Consider the following 16,132-nt stretch of genomic DNA (forward strand, 5'->3'; position numbering starts at 1 on the left):
GCCAGCTATGAAACGAAGAAGGCACCAGCCAAAGACTGTGCTGAAGTGAAATCCAGTGTGTGAACAGCCCCAACAATTTAAAGTATTCAAGGTAAGTCAAGCCAATCTGTTGCAGTGGAGCAGTAACATCTGTACTATGTTCAGCTTGAGTAAAAGACGTGTTTGTAGACTTTTATATTAATTCCAGCAATTTGAGTCTTGCATTTATGACCTCTATGTGCTTTCCAGATACTGTGGTTTGGGGCTGGTTGTTCTTTGGTTTGGGTTTGTTTGGGTTTGGGTAGGTTCTTTTTTCATAAAAATCCATGCTTTCTGGTCAATGAGATTGAGCAAATCAACACAAAATAAAAACTAATTAAATAATGTGATTAATAATTGTTTATCCCTAGAGAATAGATTATAAAAAAAAATAAAATAACTTCTGTCAAGATGCAGTCTGAATAATAAATTATCGTAGCTTTTGGCTACCAGTAGCCAGCTACCAGCTGAGTCAAGATGCACCCTCATTTCCTGCTTGCTGCCTTTGAACAGCAGTTATGGATTAAGTCTGACAGTGTGAAAATAAATGGGAGAGTGTAGCTGGAGCCAAGCATTTATCAAGCCCCGTTGTACTCTATGCAAGGCAAGTCTGATACAATTTAATAAGATAACAGAAAACTTAACACTGTCTTCAGGATGTCAAAATATGGATTTATGCCTTGTACCAATGCTACTATTGTTAACTTGATGAATTTTAAACTATTTCAAGTTCTGGATTTAGCATCCGTAAGTCAGTGGTGCAATAGGAATAATTTTCAGATACAGAACCGAATACTTGTGCATATATACATATATTCAGAACTGTCAGTTATCATACAATGGAGGGAAGAACTGGAAAAGCATTGGGATAACAGCTCTTCTCTCTCATTATAGGTTACATTGCACTTTGCATTCTCCAAATGCTTTGTTTCAAGATGTTTAGCAACTAAACCTGTAAGTGCAGGAAGAGAGAGACCAACAACAAACTAAAAGAACATTTCCTTACCTTTTCTTTGTTGCCTTTTTGAAATTGGATATGTCTTCACAGATCCTCTTTTCTCTGTTCTTTATTGCATTTAAAGTCAGCAAACATGGGATGCCTTCAACAGGAAGGTTATTTTTCTAACCTCGTTGGTTACCAAACCCGAAACTAAAGGAACATCCAAACCTGTGGGTTTGGTAAGTTTTTGTTGAAGGACGCTATGAACTTTTGGAGCAAAGCACACACGGGCCTGACTGTTGCCAGCAGCATTTCTCTCCAATGAGAGAAAATGAAACAACTGCAGGTAGGTTTTATCCCTGTGTGTAATAAATACTATCAAGATATCAATCATGAGTTAAGATAACCTTTTGGACTACATAGAAAGATTCCCTGTAGTCTCTCGATAGCTATTTATCATTCTTTTCCACAGTTATTTTGACCCAAATGGATTGTTTTCTTCTGCTACTCTATGCCCTAGTCCATCTTTAACGTACACTACGGCACTATCTGTTCTTGAGAGTGCGAGGACTTTGACAAATGTACTCCAGTCATCACTGCTTTTTCATACTAGATATCTATTGATTCTTATAATATCAACTTTCATGACTTGCATCATTTGTCAGAATTCCTCTGTTTAGTTTTAAAAGCCATCTACATTGATACACAAAAAATTCAGTTTTCTCACTGGTTCCTTTCAGCATTCTTTATGGCTCCTTTTATCGATCGTATCTCCATCAGTTCAGGAAGGACGTGCCCCAGTTACTCTGGCTATTCAATGAAGTAGCACAGGACTGGGTCCAAAGCTTTTCCAGGGTCAGGCTTTTGTACTGAGCAGAGTGAAATGGACTAAGTAGGTGATATTCCTGAGCCCAATTTCCAGAATAGGAAGCTATGTTTAATACAGAGAAGTCAGTAAGTATTTTTTGTCAGAGAGGAAAGGAATGGCTTTGCCTTGATCTATTTCAGAGATGATCAAAGAACAGATTAAAAGGCCTGAAAGCTCTGTTCAGCCATCATTCATCTGTGTGCTGTATAACAATGCCACCATGCTTCCCTCCTGCCTCGCTGCCAAAGAGGTAGATGGGTAGCTCAACTTAGACCAGCTTTTTTCCCTTGTCATGGTACTTCTTCCCCCACCATTCACATGTTTTCCTAACTCCATGCATAAAAGCTAATTGAATTTATCTGGTAGCACGTGAGTATATGCTTCAGGTTAAATGAAATAGGTGGCAAATAATAGGTGCAGAACTTTCATCAAATATAAGGGCTGCTTTTTGGATGGGGTGAAGGCTCTTCTTCATGCATACTGGGATGGAAGTAAGGAGGCCAAGGAACAGGGAAGATTCTCAGTGAACTAAAACAGATGCAGTTTTACTGCATAGCATTTCTTGTAGCCAAACAGCAGTTCACATCTTATGCAGCAATGAGCAGTCTACTGTCTGGAGACCATCGGAGAAGTAACTTGGAAGCTAGCATCATAAGGAATAACATTTAGTTGAGGGGATACACAACAGTCACACCTTTTAATCTGTTTAAGAATGAGGCAACTGAGCAGATATTGTACATGCAGGAACTGCACCTTCCATTTAGTTAGTCTGTTCTTTGATTGACTTACTGGCTTATTGGCCTGCTAAAATGCTAGCCCCTGATTAAAATTAATAGATGATTTTCCAGTACTATTTCATATAATAAATTGCCCATAATAAAATGGGGTTTTTACCACCAACTATTGTGATGGTTGCTTCTCTGGAGTTTGATGTATGAGGCATGAAGCTATATTGCTAAAATCTATTTTAATAAAAGGAAGTTAAAATTTTACTATTGTTAAATGCAATTTTGTATTAGCTTATAGCAATAGTCCAAAGTTCTAAGAAATTAGAGCAGGTCTTCCACTTTAGTAAAAGTGCCAATACATCTTGTAGCTGTGAAAGCTGAAAATCCTTTTCTTTGTTACGTTTGTGCAGATTCCATTTTATAATTCCATCAAAACATCTGTTATTAAAAACAGGTTAAAAAAAGAAAGGTTATAGACACTAATTCAGTTGCATTGTAATGAAAGAATGGAAATAAAAACCAATGAGATCTATAATAGAAACTTTTCCGTAAGTTCAACGGTGCCTCGCTTTGCATTCATTATCCAGTGGCTTGGAAAAGCACTTCTCCAAAACAGATGCTGATCTTTTAACTTTTGGTGAACAAATTTCTCCAACAGAGATCTGTGAAAGTTGTAAGGAGACCAAAGCTGACAAAAAGTTGGGGGCGGTAAGTGGTGAATAATGGCATTTCTCCAGAAGAAAAGTAAAGCACAGGCAAACCAAGGTGCTCGACTTGGGTCCGTGCAGTGTGGTAAGTTGGCACCAAAGAACAAGCTGAATGAGGTCTTTATTTCCCTGAATGGACCTGTTCATGGCTGTCATGGTCAGAGGGAAGAAAACCAAAGTATGCTTTATTAACAGGTTTTTCTCTCCTCTTTGTAATGATATTAAAGGAGCCAAATTCTTCTAATTCAGTTTGGGCTAATCTTTATGTACTTCATTTTAGTTTAAAGGAGCGCCAAGGCTGTTACACTGGGATTGTGGGCTAAACACTGAGCTGAGTATGGAGACAGTCCACAGTTCTATAGAATTATGAGTTAACTGCTTGTTCTTCTGTCTCATTATTTTAAAAGTGTATTTCTCTGTTGTGGGAGAGTACTATCAATACTGCCTGAAATACTTTTTTCTTTCCTCACAACAGTAGAAAAGGCAAAAGTGACTGGGGTCTAATATCTCACTTGATCTCTTAATGAGAAATGGATATGGTCAAAGTTATACCTCTCCTGGTAAAAATATGACAAAAGTTTTTGACAGGGAACAGGTAAGTTATGAATCAGGAACACCCAGGGGAGAAGTACAAGTTAGTGGGGCTCCAGTGACATGTGCACTTGTAAGAAATATTATGGAACATGTTCAGTTGTTAACCATGTGAAATCGAGCTGGTGCTGTATTTTCAGGTCACAGATCAGAAACCTGTAACCACCTTAGAGAACCAAGAAAAGCCTTAAGAAGAAAAAAAGAATTTGATGAGGGCTGTTGCAATGACAATCCAGTCCTGTGTGTTATATCCAAGACAGTGAAGGAATCAATGCAGTATGATGTGCAATTCAGAGTAATAGTCAACATTATAGAAGGTGAGTGATAAATTGGAACGGCACAGAATGGAGCAGGGAACAGTAGCCAACGCTGAACATTGTGAAGGGATCAAATATTGTATGAGATAATTACCTGAACAGTCTTCAGGTGAAGCTAATGAACTGTTCAACTTATTGGGAAGTCAGATAATTTAAAGAGCACATACTAGAAAAGTGCTCGTAACAACAGACTGGCAGTCAGACTTTTTTATTTGAACAATATTAGGCTGGACTAGCACCTCACCATTTTACTGTGACGTACAATAGGCCACTGCTCAGATTACAGCTCAGAGACAGAAAGAAATAGAAATAGTAGGATTTATAGACAGCAAATAGTCATTTTTCTATTAAGGGACAGTCAAACTCAGGGCAATGTAAGGGCGAAATCAATATGCTATGACTCATAAACCTAAAGGCAATATAAAGGAAATATGGGATGATTTAAAGGTAAACTCACTATAATGATCACTTGATTCTGAACACAGTAAGTAATGTAGTGGTTTCAACAGCAAAGATGAAAAGTTTATAAAATGTACTAAACCTCTCAAAATCCAGAGCTTTTTGTTGAGTCACAACACAAAATCCTTTGTAAGAAAAAAAATCAGCCACCTATCGGATCCTTCACTGTTCTGGATGTCAGTATTCTTCCCCATCTTGAATTTGTGTCTTCTTTCAGGAAGAACTGGACTATGAATAATTCCTTCCTTGTTTAATTACTCATTAAAAGAATTACTGTGATTTCAATTGTCCACTTCACAGGATCCATGCAAATGAAGGTAAGAAACTTTCCTTCTAATGATTAACAATTTCAAAGGAATATTCTGTCTGGTCTTTGGGGTTTTTTGTGTGTTTGGCGTTGTTTTTTTGTTGGCTTTTTTTTACTGTGAAATGCAACCTCAACCACATTATGCATGGTTGAGGGAATTTTACTTCAGATTGAGTTTAATCTGGTCCCTGGGACTAGAATCCCATTAACAGCTGGTGCTCCACCATGTGAAGCAAAGCACAGTAAAGTGGTGAAAGTGAGTTCATATATATGTAGATTTCTTAAGATTGAAGTACTTAACATTATCTTGAGATAAAGTAAACCAAGTAATGGAGTAAAGATCTTGAGATCTTGAGCTACTCTGACTCATTGAATTCAAATGCTTATCCTTTATTTGAAAAAGTTATCTTCTCTTTATTCCTTTATGAAGCTGTCAGGTCTGAATAATCTGGTTTTAAAGGTAACAAACGGTCTGAATTATAATATCAATTTAATATTTATTTAAAATTATTACAAAACAGAGTTAAATTGTAACTCCTTGGTCTTGCCTTTGAATGCTTTTATTAACAAGAATAATATTTGTTTGCATTGTAGCATACAGGGACCCTACTTAAGATCAGGGAATCTGCTGTGCTAGTCACTGCAATACCAGAAAGAAAAAGTCATCCCAAGTTGCATACCAAACACAAGCCAGTTAGTTGTTGATATCTGCAGAATTTTAGGGTGATAAATACATTAATTCCCATAATGGGTATACTCTGTACACCGGAAGTCTTACCTTTGCTAATTTTATTTTGGGAATAGTAACAAAGTCTTTAAAAGTGGAACTAACAGGGAAATAACAAAAGATACATCGGTTTGGGGTTTGGGTGTTTTTGTGGTTTGTTTTTGAGGAGATAAAATAGTCTTAAGTGTGTTTGTTCAGCCAAGTGGAAGCCATAAAGAGGGAAAGAGCAGCATATAAGCAAAAGGTACTTATTTCTCCCTGAAAAGCCTGCAGGGAAAACCCTGAAACAGCCTTGTATGTGTTTTTGTAGGAAGGACCTCTAGACTGTGAAGAACAGAACAAGACAAAGAACAAATGTGCTTGTCCCTAACTGCAGTAAATAGCTGAACAAGCTGAGATCAGAAGCTAATCAGTGGTGGCACTTGATGTGTCAGTAGCTCATGTGAAATGACGAGTTGGAGGAAAGGCCATAAAGGCACGTGACAGTGAGGTTATCTGTGAAGTGACAGAAATGGTGGGGAAGGAAACGATGCAAGGGGAGGAAAAGAGAAATGCTCCTTGCAGAAGCACTTCAGATGGCTGTCAGTAAAGCACATCTGTACTTGTAGAATCTGCAGAAAGATGTTGCAGGTGTAAGATGAAAGCTGGACAAAACTGCAGATGAAATACGGCCCGATGATTACAGAGCTGAGATGTCCAAGCTCAGCTGCTATCCAGGTAAGGGACCTCAACACGCTGAGCGCAAGAATGGTTCCCCCTGGGTCCACTTAGCTCATGGTCCTGTCTCTGAGAAAGACAAGTTGCAGATTCCTCAGCAAGGGGAGCAATATATAAACAGCAAAGGCAAAGCTGGCAGTACTGACCACAGAAATAACTTGGGGAGATGCTAGGATTCTTGGGGACGGGGAGGGCTGACTAAGAAAGCACAGCTAAGCCAAACTTCTGTTGGATACCTTTTGCCCCTTCAGTTTTTCACAAGAGTGCAGCCTGAATAGAAAGTCAATAGCTCTCTCTCCCCTATCCCTTTTCCAGATCATCTCAAAGGAAACTGCTATTCTGTAGCTCCCTAAAGAATTACCCAGTAAAATCAAGAAATACTAAACTTAGCAAAGGTAATGTTTCTGAAAGCTAATGGAGGAAGGGAAAAAACCAAAATACAAATGCAAGAATAACAGGCCAGTTTTTCACGCACACTGTAAGGAAAAAGGCAGAGATACCAGTTTCTTATCATTGTAGGTCACTCTTCAGTGCTTCGTCTTGATATGAATAGATCCCTCAATAGTTAACTTAGCCAAGGGAGGATTCAGATCAATCCTCCTCACTCCAGCCATGCCTTCTTCTAAATCAATAATGGCTGATGAATACCTCTGCCAAGCTCACAACACAGACACAATGGAAATCCTGCTCTTTTAGAAAGTGCCTTTGCAAGCTCTTTGGATAAGGAGTGCTTTACTGCTTCTCCGCTAAATCTCAGCACTGAAGCTGCAATCCTGATGCTGCTGCCATTCTGCAAAAGCATCACTGCACTGGTAACCTGCACCTTTCCGCTCTTTGAGGATTTAGCAAGAGCTGTTTGAATTCATTTGGAAATGAATTCAAACACACATTCTATATAGCTTTCATCTTCAATAAAGTCTAGGTTTTTTGAGTTAGACTCTGCTTTCACAACACATGCAACTTTGTTTTTCAAAGTATCTCTCTGATAATTGGAGATGTCCTAGGGGTTTGGGGTTTTTTAGAAGTTTAGTGTTCTGTAAGCAATGCAAGCTATTGGGAAAAAAATTGAGTTGGGGTTTCATTTTCTGAAAAACTAGGAAAAATTAAAAAGTTTGAAAGTTCAGTTGGATCTTGCAGTTCACATTCATAAATCAAATCTCTTAATTGCACTGAAGCACTAAAAGTTAACTTTTGTTAACTTGAAAGATAGGATGCACTTTTTTGAGGATTCAATCATTTTTGATGTAGCTATTCCCAGTAAAAACTATGCCTGATTATACTCCACCGTAGCATTGCCCATAATTAAAATATTTTACAGGCTACTTTTTCCAAAATCCCCAATATTTAATAATAAATACCTCTTTTCAACAGCACATGAATCTACAATAATAAAATAAAACTGAAATTACAAGCATACCACTCTAGACTATGCAAACAGACTTGGCTGTTGTAAGTATAGATTTACAGCTGGAAGGATGCATTCTCCTTGAAGCTGTTTGTGCAACCTACTTATCAGAAGAAAGAGATTTCCTGGAGATTTCCTTTAATTAGCTGTAATAAGCCATTAGTAAAACAAGCAACTAAACCCATAAGTATATAAGCTATTAGTCTTCTAACACAGTTTATAAAAATAATAATTAAAAATATATCCTAAAATTCAATAAGGGAGTGACCAGGTTCAGTGATAATCATTTCTGTGTGGACAGCACTGTTTATAAGAGTCTAGGAAGAGAAAAGTTAGCAGTCTGCCAGTAAAGATAACGAGAGGAGAGGAAAGACATGATCCATATTAATGTGGTTTACATCCCTCCCTTTTTAAGCTTCTGAAAAGCTCCACTTACTCCTGTGGCAATTAGGAGTAATCATTGCTGCCAATGATGTATTTGTACTAGTTCAATACAATGCAATGTCATTTCCAAAAATTCTAAATCAGATGAACTTTGAAGTTTGAAATGTAGCTATTTTACTTTGTTTACCAGAGTAGCCCTGCCCTATGTGATTTAAATATGAATTGCGAGGTGCGCTTCCAGTGGATTACATGAGGCAATAGTTGTGTTTCTTCTATTAACCATAATGAGAATTGCATGACTCATTCCTCTCACACCAGGCTAAAATGTACCCCTGTACATTTCTGTACTATGCACGTTGACTTGAGTGAAGCTTTGTATAGTAAGATTTAAATTGTAATAAGTCATTATGTCAACCTTTTTTGCTGGTATTTTACATAACAAGTCTACTGCATGGTGTACAGTAGGCTACTGCAGGAAATCCAGGAGGTACGATAGGTTGGCAATGGGTAGGTATGAAAAAAACCAACAAAACCAAACCTACTACAAAAACTTCTCACAAAATCTGAGCATGATCATGATTCCAAAAGTCTGATTTGTGTACGTATGCATGTGTGCACTTATTACAGCCATTATCATCACTCCATACACTCCTGAATTCATCACATTTAGATATATGTCCTCACTTGCTTTTAGTGGGAAGACTGTCTTGTTTATATGGGCTTGAGGTGAATGATTGTCAAAGTATTATTTTTGAAAACTGTTTAAACATTTAGACATGCACACGTGCATGCACACACAGAGAGCTGTTTCCTAATAATCCTTTTATCAGCCTGAAGCTGAAATAACTTTCTTTCTTGCAGGGGTCTGTTATTGAGAGTTTCTTATTAGTAATTAGATGCTGACATTGATTTCATTAAAAATATGCATGGTCCCAAAGAGCTTTTGATTTATTTTTTTTTAATTGCATAACATGTAGAGTATAAATATAAACTGTTTTGCTCAGAACTATACCTCTTTAATTGCTTGAATTAAAGGGATTTCTGGATCAGCATTATTTCTCATTTTTCAGTGTATATTGGTGGCATATTACCAAGGTACCCTGGAAACCACTACAGCTGGCTGGGGCTGAAAGTGAAGTGGAAGAATTATTTTTGTGTTCATTGTAAAGAGTTCAAAAAACACTAATAAACCCCTTTAGTTTTACAGTAGTAATGCAATGGCTATTTTGTATAAATCTAACTGTAGATAAGTATCTCTTCTTATTATAGTAATTACCTATACAGGACCTAAAGATTTAACTATGTCTTGAGATTATATTAAAGTCACTGGACACAAATGTTAAGACAGATCTTGTTAATTTATGCCAGAAAGTACACAGATTCTAAGCCTAGACTGTGGCTCTTTGGTGTCAGGTTTTTAAAGACAGAGGTTAACAAAACTCTTCATGAAACATACATACATGCTCACACACACTTTTCACTACGTGATTCTGCATGAATCCACAAAGCACTATTCTTCCGACCAGTTTCTAAATTCTGGTGTTGCCTATTTACATATCCACAGCACCTGTGTTCTAGCTGAGAATTTAGTATCAACAATTAAACAGTTTAATACTAAACGAGTTGTGGAAGTGGGACCAGAGACTGACAAAAAAATGAGGCAGATAACTGAAGCTTAAAGCTTCTTACAGTCCATCAGAGTAGCTCATATTTCTCTTACATTTGCACTCTTGCTTCTCTTAAACATCTAAGTGTTTCCAAAGTGGACACCAGAGGCTGTAATTGAAAGCTACAGAACCAGCCAATATCAGTATCTAATGGCTGGTGTCCTTCTCCCTTTTCTCCCCTGTTACATATTGCCTATGAAACAGTGTCAATGAACAAAAGACCACACAGCTCCCTTTTTATTTCCCAAACTCATCCTTAGATGTATGTTTTCTCACCCTCCCAACAAACTGTTATGGATTTTAGGACTGGTTTGCTTGTCTTTTTCACTGGCAGCTCTTGCAGCTCTCATTAGTACAAGAAAGTCTAATTGTGCTGGGCAGCTCTGTCTTGGCAAGAAACTTACAAATTACACGTTAAATGGGAAGGAATCTTGGAAAAACCTAGCACTAGGCATCATTACTTCTACTCTTAGTAGGCAAGTTTTTCTCAGGTGAATGATGTGCTTCTTAGCTGAAAAAATTCTGTTTGTTGGGGGTTTTAAGCCTTCTGCATTGTGATAACAATTATGGTATATAAAAAATATTCTTATAACTAATCAGAAGTTAGTGAGAAAATCAGTGTGAAATTTAAAGACAGATTAATACAATAGAGAACCAAGCAATTAGTTTATGCTCGATCTAGTGACTCAACATCTAGCTTGTTATGTCTGTTTATTTTTTGTATCTGTATCTTGATTCAGGAGCAGGCAGGGAATATAGCTGTACTTTTTACTTTTTCTGTAGAATTCACTTAAAGAAAAAAAGAAACAAGCCACCACCAAAACATAGGATTGCAGACTTGCCTTTTTTTTTTTCCTAAGATCATAAATTATTTAAAGTTCCTTCATCTTCAGAATGCCCAGATGAATGCATTGAAATATTCAGAGGCTAGAACTTAAAAGATTATAATGGTGATTCAATAATTCTTGCCAACAACTGAAATAATAATAATGCTCTTTTCTTTCTATTTAAACTATGAGGAATTAATTTTTTCTCTCTTCTTTTCCCCCTGTATCAACAAAACATTTAAGATATATCAGTATTAAATGAAAGGAGATAAACATAGCTGAAATGCAAATATATGTTATCAGTCCATTTTTATTTTCCTTGGAAATACTCTTTTGCTTTTTCCACTCAGTTCTCTACACTTGAAAAAGCAATCTTGCTTTATGTCTACACCGGTAATTAAGTCAGGTATTCATATTTTTTCTGTTACTACTTTTCTTGGTGCTTATTCAAGAACTTTGTTTGCAAAGTTGAATATACAAGGTTTCCTTTCAGCACTTGCATTGATTTTCTTTTAACAGACAACAACCTGTACATAACATGGAAAAAATAACATGCAGCCAGTACTTAAATGGCAAAATCAACATTCTCATTCTTCTTCTAATGACCACTATAAGCAAGCCAAGATCCAACAATACACCAACAGGAGAGTCCTTTATTTCTCAAGTATCAATGATATGGTCACTGGTTAAATACAACAGATGGCATTCCCGCCCGCCCTGCCACCCCCCCCCCCCCCCCCCCCGCCCTGCCCTGCCCCTAAAAAATTAAGAAACAGATTCAAATGGAAGCTCTTCAGCTTTTTTTTTTTCTTTCCTTAGTAGGCTTTTCAGCATACATGAGTTACCTGAATTCACGTGCCTGTTCAAAAATGGGCTGCAAACACATTAATCCAGCAAGGCATGGAAAATAAATCTTAATCATCAATTAAGATTGTCACTATAGTCCAGGTAGCTGAGCTATGGATATGCATCTCAACACTCTGTGCATAACCTGGCAGGAATACAAATGACAATGTATCATAACATTTTGTGTATGCATCTTTAAAAGTTATTGTGTCACACCCTTCTGTGTGAAGTTGTGTAAAATTAGTCCAGAGGTGCAATGTGTGTGGATGGAGAGGAAGTTATCAGAAAATAGCTGAAAGGAGGGTAAATTATACACTGAGAGACAGTGTTTAAAAGCTTTCTAAGGTCTGATAAGCTCTGCAGACTGACTGTCTGGCTAAACCTGCAAAAATGGACAAAACACAAAAAGTCTGCTGAGTCTGCCTGAGGCCACCAGTACACAGTAGCACCAACAGTGGGTTGTGCCACTCAGGCCACATCCAAGAACATGGTGGCTGCTGTACCCAAACAAAGATGCCGATGTTATATACTAGGCCCCTCAAGTGTCTTCCACAGCTACCTAGAAGCTGCTGGCATCACTGCGGCTGTCCACGTGGTGGGCCTCCCAGCTTTGCTCCATCCATATTACTGTGATTCATCCCGTGCGAGTATGTGTAGAAGTGAACTGTTTGGGGGAGTAAGTGGATGTATCGTTATCTGTAATTAATAATAAAAGCTGTATTCTATTAATAATACCAACTTAATTAATAAAAGGTCTTAATAATTAGTAGTTGCAATCTGTCTCACCCAGCTTGGTCCCCTACCAGGAAAACAGAATTTACAATACCTGAATATTTGTTCTACGTGGAAAACATGTGGGATGAACCACTCAGTACAGGGTCTGTGACGTGGTTGCAGAGAAGACCCCCTTCTCACTGAAGCAACCTCATTTCCTGAACACACCCATCCATTATCGTCCACCAGCAATAAACACCTTACGATTTCTTTTTATTAATATCTTTACGTTTAAAAGGGTCATATACTTTTGTGTTTTGACAGTGCAAAGGATTCTGATTTGTTGGGGTTTTTTTATCTTTTTAAATCTTAACTGGAATCAGAAGGCTGGATCATCAGTAGACAATGCATTATCATTAACTTCATGAAGCAATTTCTCTTGTACAATTTTTCTAGTGCAGACATTCTAGCTTTTAGTTTAATTGGATTTGTTGATAAATCTATCATGACATGCTTTCTATATATGATCTTTCTAAAAAAAATATTTCTACAGGATAAAATTCACTCCATGAATAGGATTAGAACAAGGCTTGTACATTGTTTAATCATGTATTGAAATTCGTTTCTAATAAGCTGTAGGAATGACTTAGATTGGCCTTCTGTTCATTTATGACTTTCCCATTAACATTTGCAAAATAGGCAATGAGAAAAAAACATATGTTGAAATCACACATTTTAACAAATGTTTTCATGAAATATTACCAACTTTTTTCATTACTGAACATGGAATATTCTCATTTAATCAATGAATCCAGTAAACAAATGCACTATTGCCTGCAGTACCGTTTGTATTAGAATTTCAGTTTCTACACTTGTCCCCAAGGCCAAGAAAGAGCATGACTTTATGTTGCCAACGTGGTGTGTTTCATCAGGTTGTGTCTTAGTATATACATGTTACTTTGGATCTAAGCAGATGTGACAGAAGGTAACAGACTACACTGTGGTGCTGCAATGTCAGCCTGTGCACCAGAAAGATTAGAAAATGCAGTGCTGTAAGCACGTTGACTGGAAAGCAGAAAACAAACATAGTAACATATAATTTTCTGACAGGAAGTCAAATAATTGGAGCGCACACACTCCTTCATTGCAAACCCCCCTGTTACTACCATGAGAATAATAATGGTTTGCTTTTCCTTTTGGTTTGGCAGCAAGTGATCACCTTCATCAGAACTGAAGCAGACAGTGAGTATATTGTATATAGAGGGAAAAGGAAATAGTGACTAGGTGCTACTGGATTTAACACATTTTATTACTGCATGCAGTTATATGGATTTAAGAAGTGGAATCAATTTTCCCTTTCTGAATTCTGATTGCAATTTTTTAATTTATATTTTTAAGTGAGAATGCTATTGTTTTCCTTTGGTATATTTCTTCGTAATAAGACTGCCTTGGTTATTACAGTGTTATGTTTCATATCTCTTTGACCACAATACAAGATATTCCATTTACTTAAAGCTTTCTTGATGTTATCAGACCAAGAAAATTTACCTCAGTAGCCATAAAAGCCGTTCCAGGAATAAGACTTGATCCTGTACTCAATTATCTGTCCACATTCCATCAAACATCTGTGAAGAGGTTAAACAAAATATAAGGACACCCAGGCCTTAGATTAACCAGCAAATGTTATCTGCGAATTGACTTTTTTCTTTCCCCTTAATATAACAAAAAATAATGCTGGCAAGTCTCTTGGCTGTATCAAAACTAGGATCACCCTTATGATTGCCAAACTGTCTTACAAGCTCAATTATCAGTCATTTTAATTTCACTGTATTTCACAAAAAATGCAGAGGAGGACTCACAGCTCAGAAGAGGATGCAATATTGGTGTGGTCATGCAGAACAGCACATTCCTTAAAAGTTATTAAAGCCAGTCAGTGGGAGAAGGGAAATAAAATTAGGTCATCTTAATTAAAAACCCTATTTTATTTTCATTATCATTTGGCTTTTGGTAATCATCAGCCTTATCGAACCATCATATTTACATCGTCTCTCTCCCTTGATAATTATGTTTTCATAAACAAGCAAAAGTTTACCTTTGGAACTTTTTAACTAGCCAGCTTCTCTCTCAAACTTTTCAAGTAGACTTTTTTCAATTAAATGTCTGTTTGACATTGAGTAATTTGGAGACAAACATAATTAGTTACTATACTTGAGTAATTTGGAGACACACATAACAAGTTACCATACCTTCTTATGTTATCAAATGAAGAACTATATGTTAAAATTATTATGGAAGATGAGACCTCCAATTATGAATCTGATGACTGTGGCTCCTTCAGCATGCTGTCTATTCATGACATTTTCTAAGAACCTTTCAGTGTAGCCTAAAACTAAAACGGAAAATTATCTTTTGACAGTAGTAGTTCAGCTAGGTATGCTCACTAGCATCTATAAGCACACTAATGTACATGGAAAGCACAAGTGACAGGGAGAGAGAGCCTAAGTGCCTGAGTAAGTGGAAATACAGTGAATAACCTTAAGGATTAAAGTGCATCAGATCCTTATAGCAAGTGACACAGGCCTGCTGTCAGTTACGGAAAAAATACCTCTGTTCCTTTCATGAAGTATCTCTCTCTGTGAGGTTTCAAGGACAAAATGAAGAGGGTTTGGGTTGGGTTGTTCAGTCGGTGGTTTTTTTTTTCCCATCCAGTTTTTAATATACTGGCATGAATAAAACCCAGGCTGCAGGGATTTTTGACCTACAAGCATCTTGCTGTTGTTTTGGTGCACGATAAAATCCCAACACTACAATCCCCACTTGGGGTACACATTAATATGTGATACACCCGAAATAAAGGCACCTGTTAGGCAAAAGAGTTCACAAGTTTGTTGGCTTAACATAGCTTTGGGGGAAGGACAAAATGAAAAGCGGACAGGAAGATCTAAGCAATATGAAGAAACTGAGAGCTAGTACAAGGAAAAGCAATGCGAGAGAAGAATTCAAAAGAGAAAGAAAGACCAACACTAACCAACTCTTGATGTTTCCCTCACCAGTAGAGAATTTTGTGTGGTTATTCATAAATATTAACAAGGAAACAACTGACTTAATAATGCTATTTCTTTTTAGAAGAAGGATTTTGTGGCATGCTTTGCCCCATTCTCCCCAAACATACAACCCTTTCTGGACATAAGGAGTAAAATTGTTAATATCTGCATTCCAGGATGCTTTAAAAAGGAGTGGTTTTTCAGAAATATTTTACCTTCTGCCAAAGAAAAGTCAATTCTGACTTTGGGTCACGAGGCAAATTTTTCTAAAATCTGGGCTCCTATTTAAATGCAATATTACCTCTGTGGAATAGGTAACTTCTTTAAATTAGATAGCTCAGAAAATGTCTTTTATAATGATTTAAAAAAAAAACTTTTACCATCTTAACCTCCACATTGATGCAGAGCTTATTCTAATCTACCTTTACCTCAAGTGTTAAAAGGATCTGGCAAAAAATAAAATTACTTTTTGAGAAGCTGCCCTCCCCCTCCCTTAACCATGGATACCAATGTCCACTAGGTCTGCTTGTTTCTGAGACAGAAAGCCAAAACATGTACGAAAAAATAATCTGCTTTTGCTTTTTCCTATAATTCTAGCCTTTTGCTTAATTACAAAAAGACAAACAGCTAGGTTCATGGACTACTCCTGTACAAACTCATCCGTTATGCATCGCTATTTACAAATTAAAACAAGAAGTGGTTTAGATCTGGAGGTTTAACTTACCTAAACATGACACAAAGCTTCAAATGTCAGGTGTGTTACGCTGGTTCAGCTTGCTGTTGGGACCACTAGCCAAGGTTTTACAGAAGACGATGCAGGTCAGAAACTTCATCGTGATGGAAGAAGCACTTTCATATCCAGGGTG

The sequence above is a fragment of the Falco peregrinus genome, chromosome 13 (assembly GCF_023634155.1).
Source record: "Falco peregrinus isolate bFalPer1 chromosome 13, bFalPer1.pri, whole genome shotgun sequence".
NCBI lineage: Eukaryota > Metazoa > Chordata > Aves > Falconiformes > Falconidae > Falco > Falco peregrinus.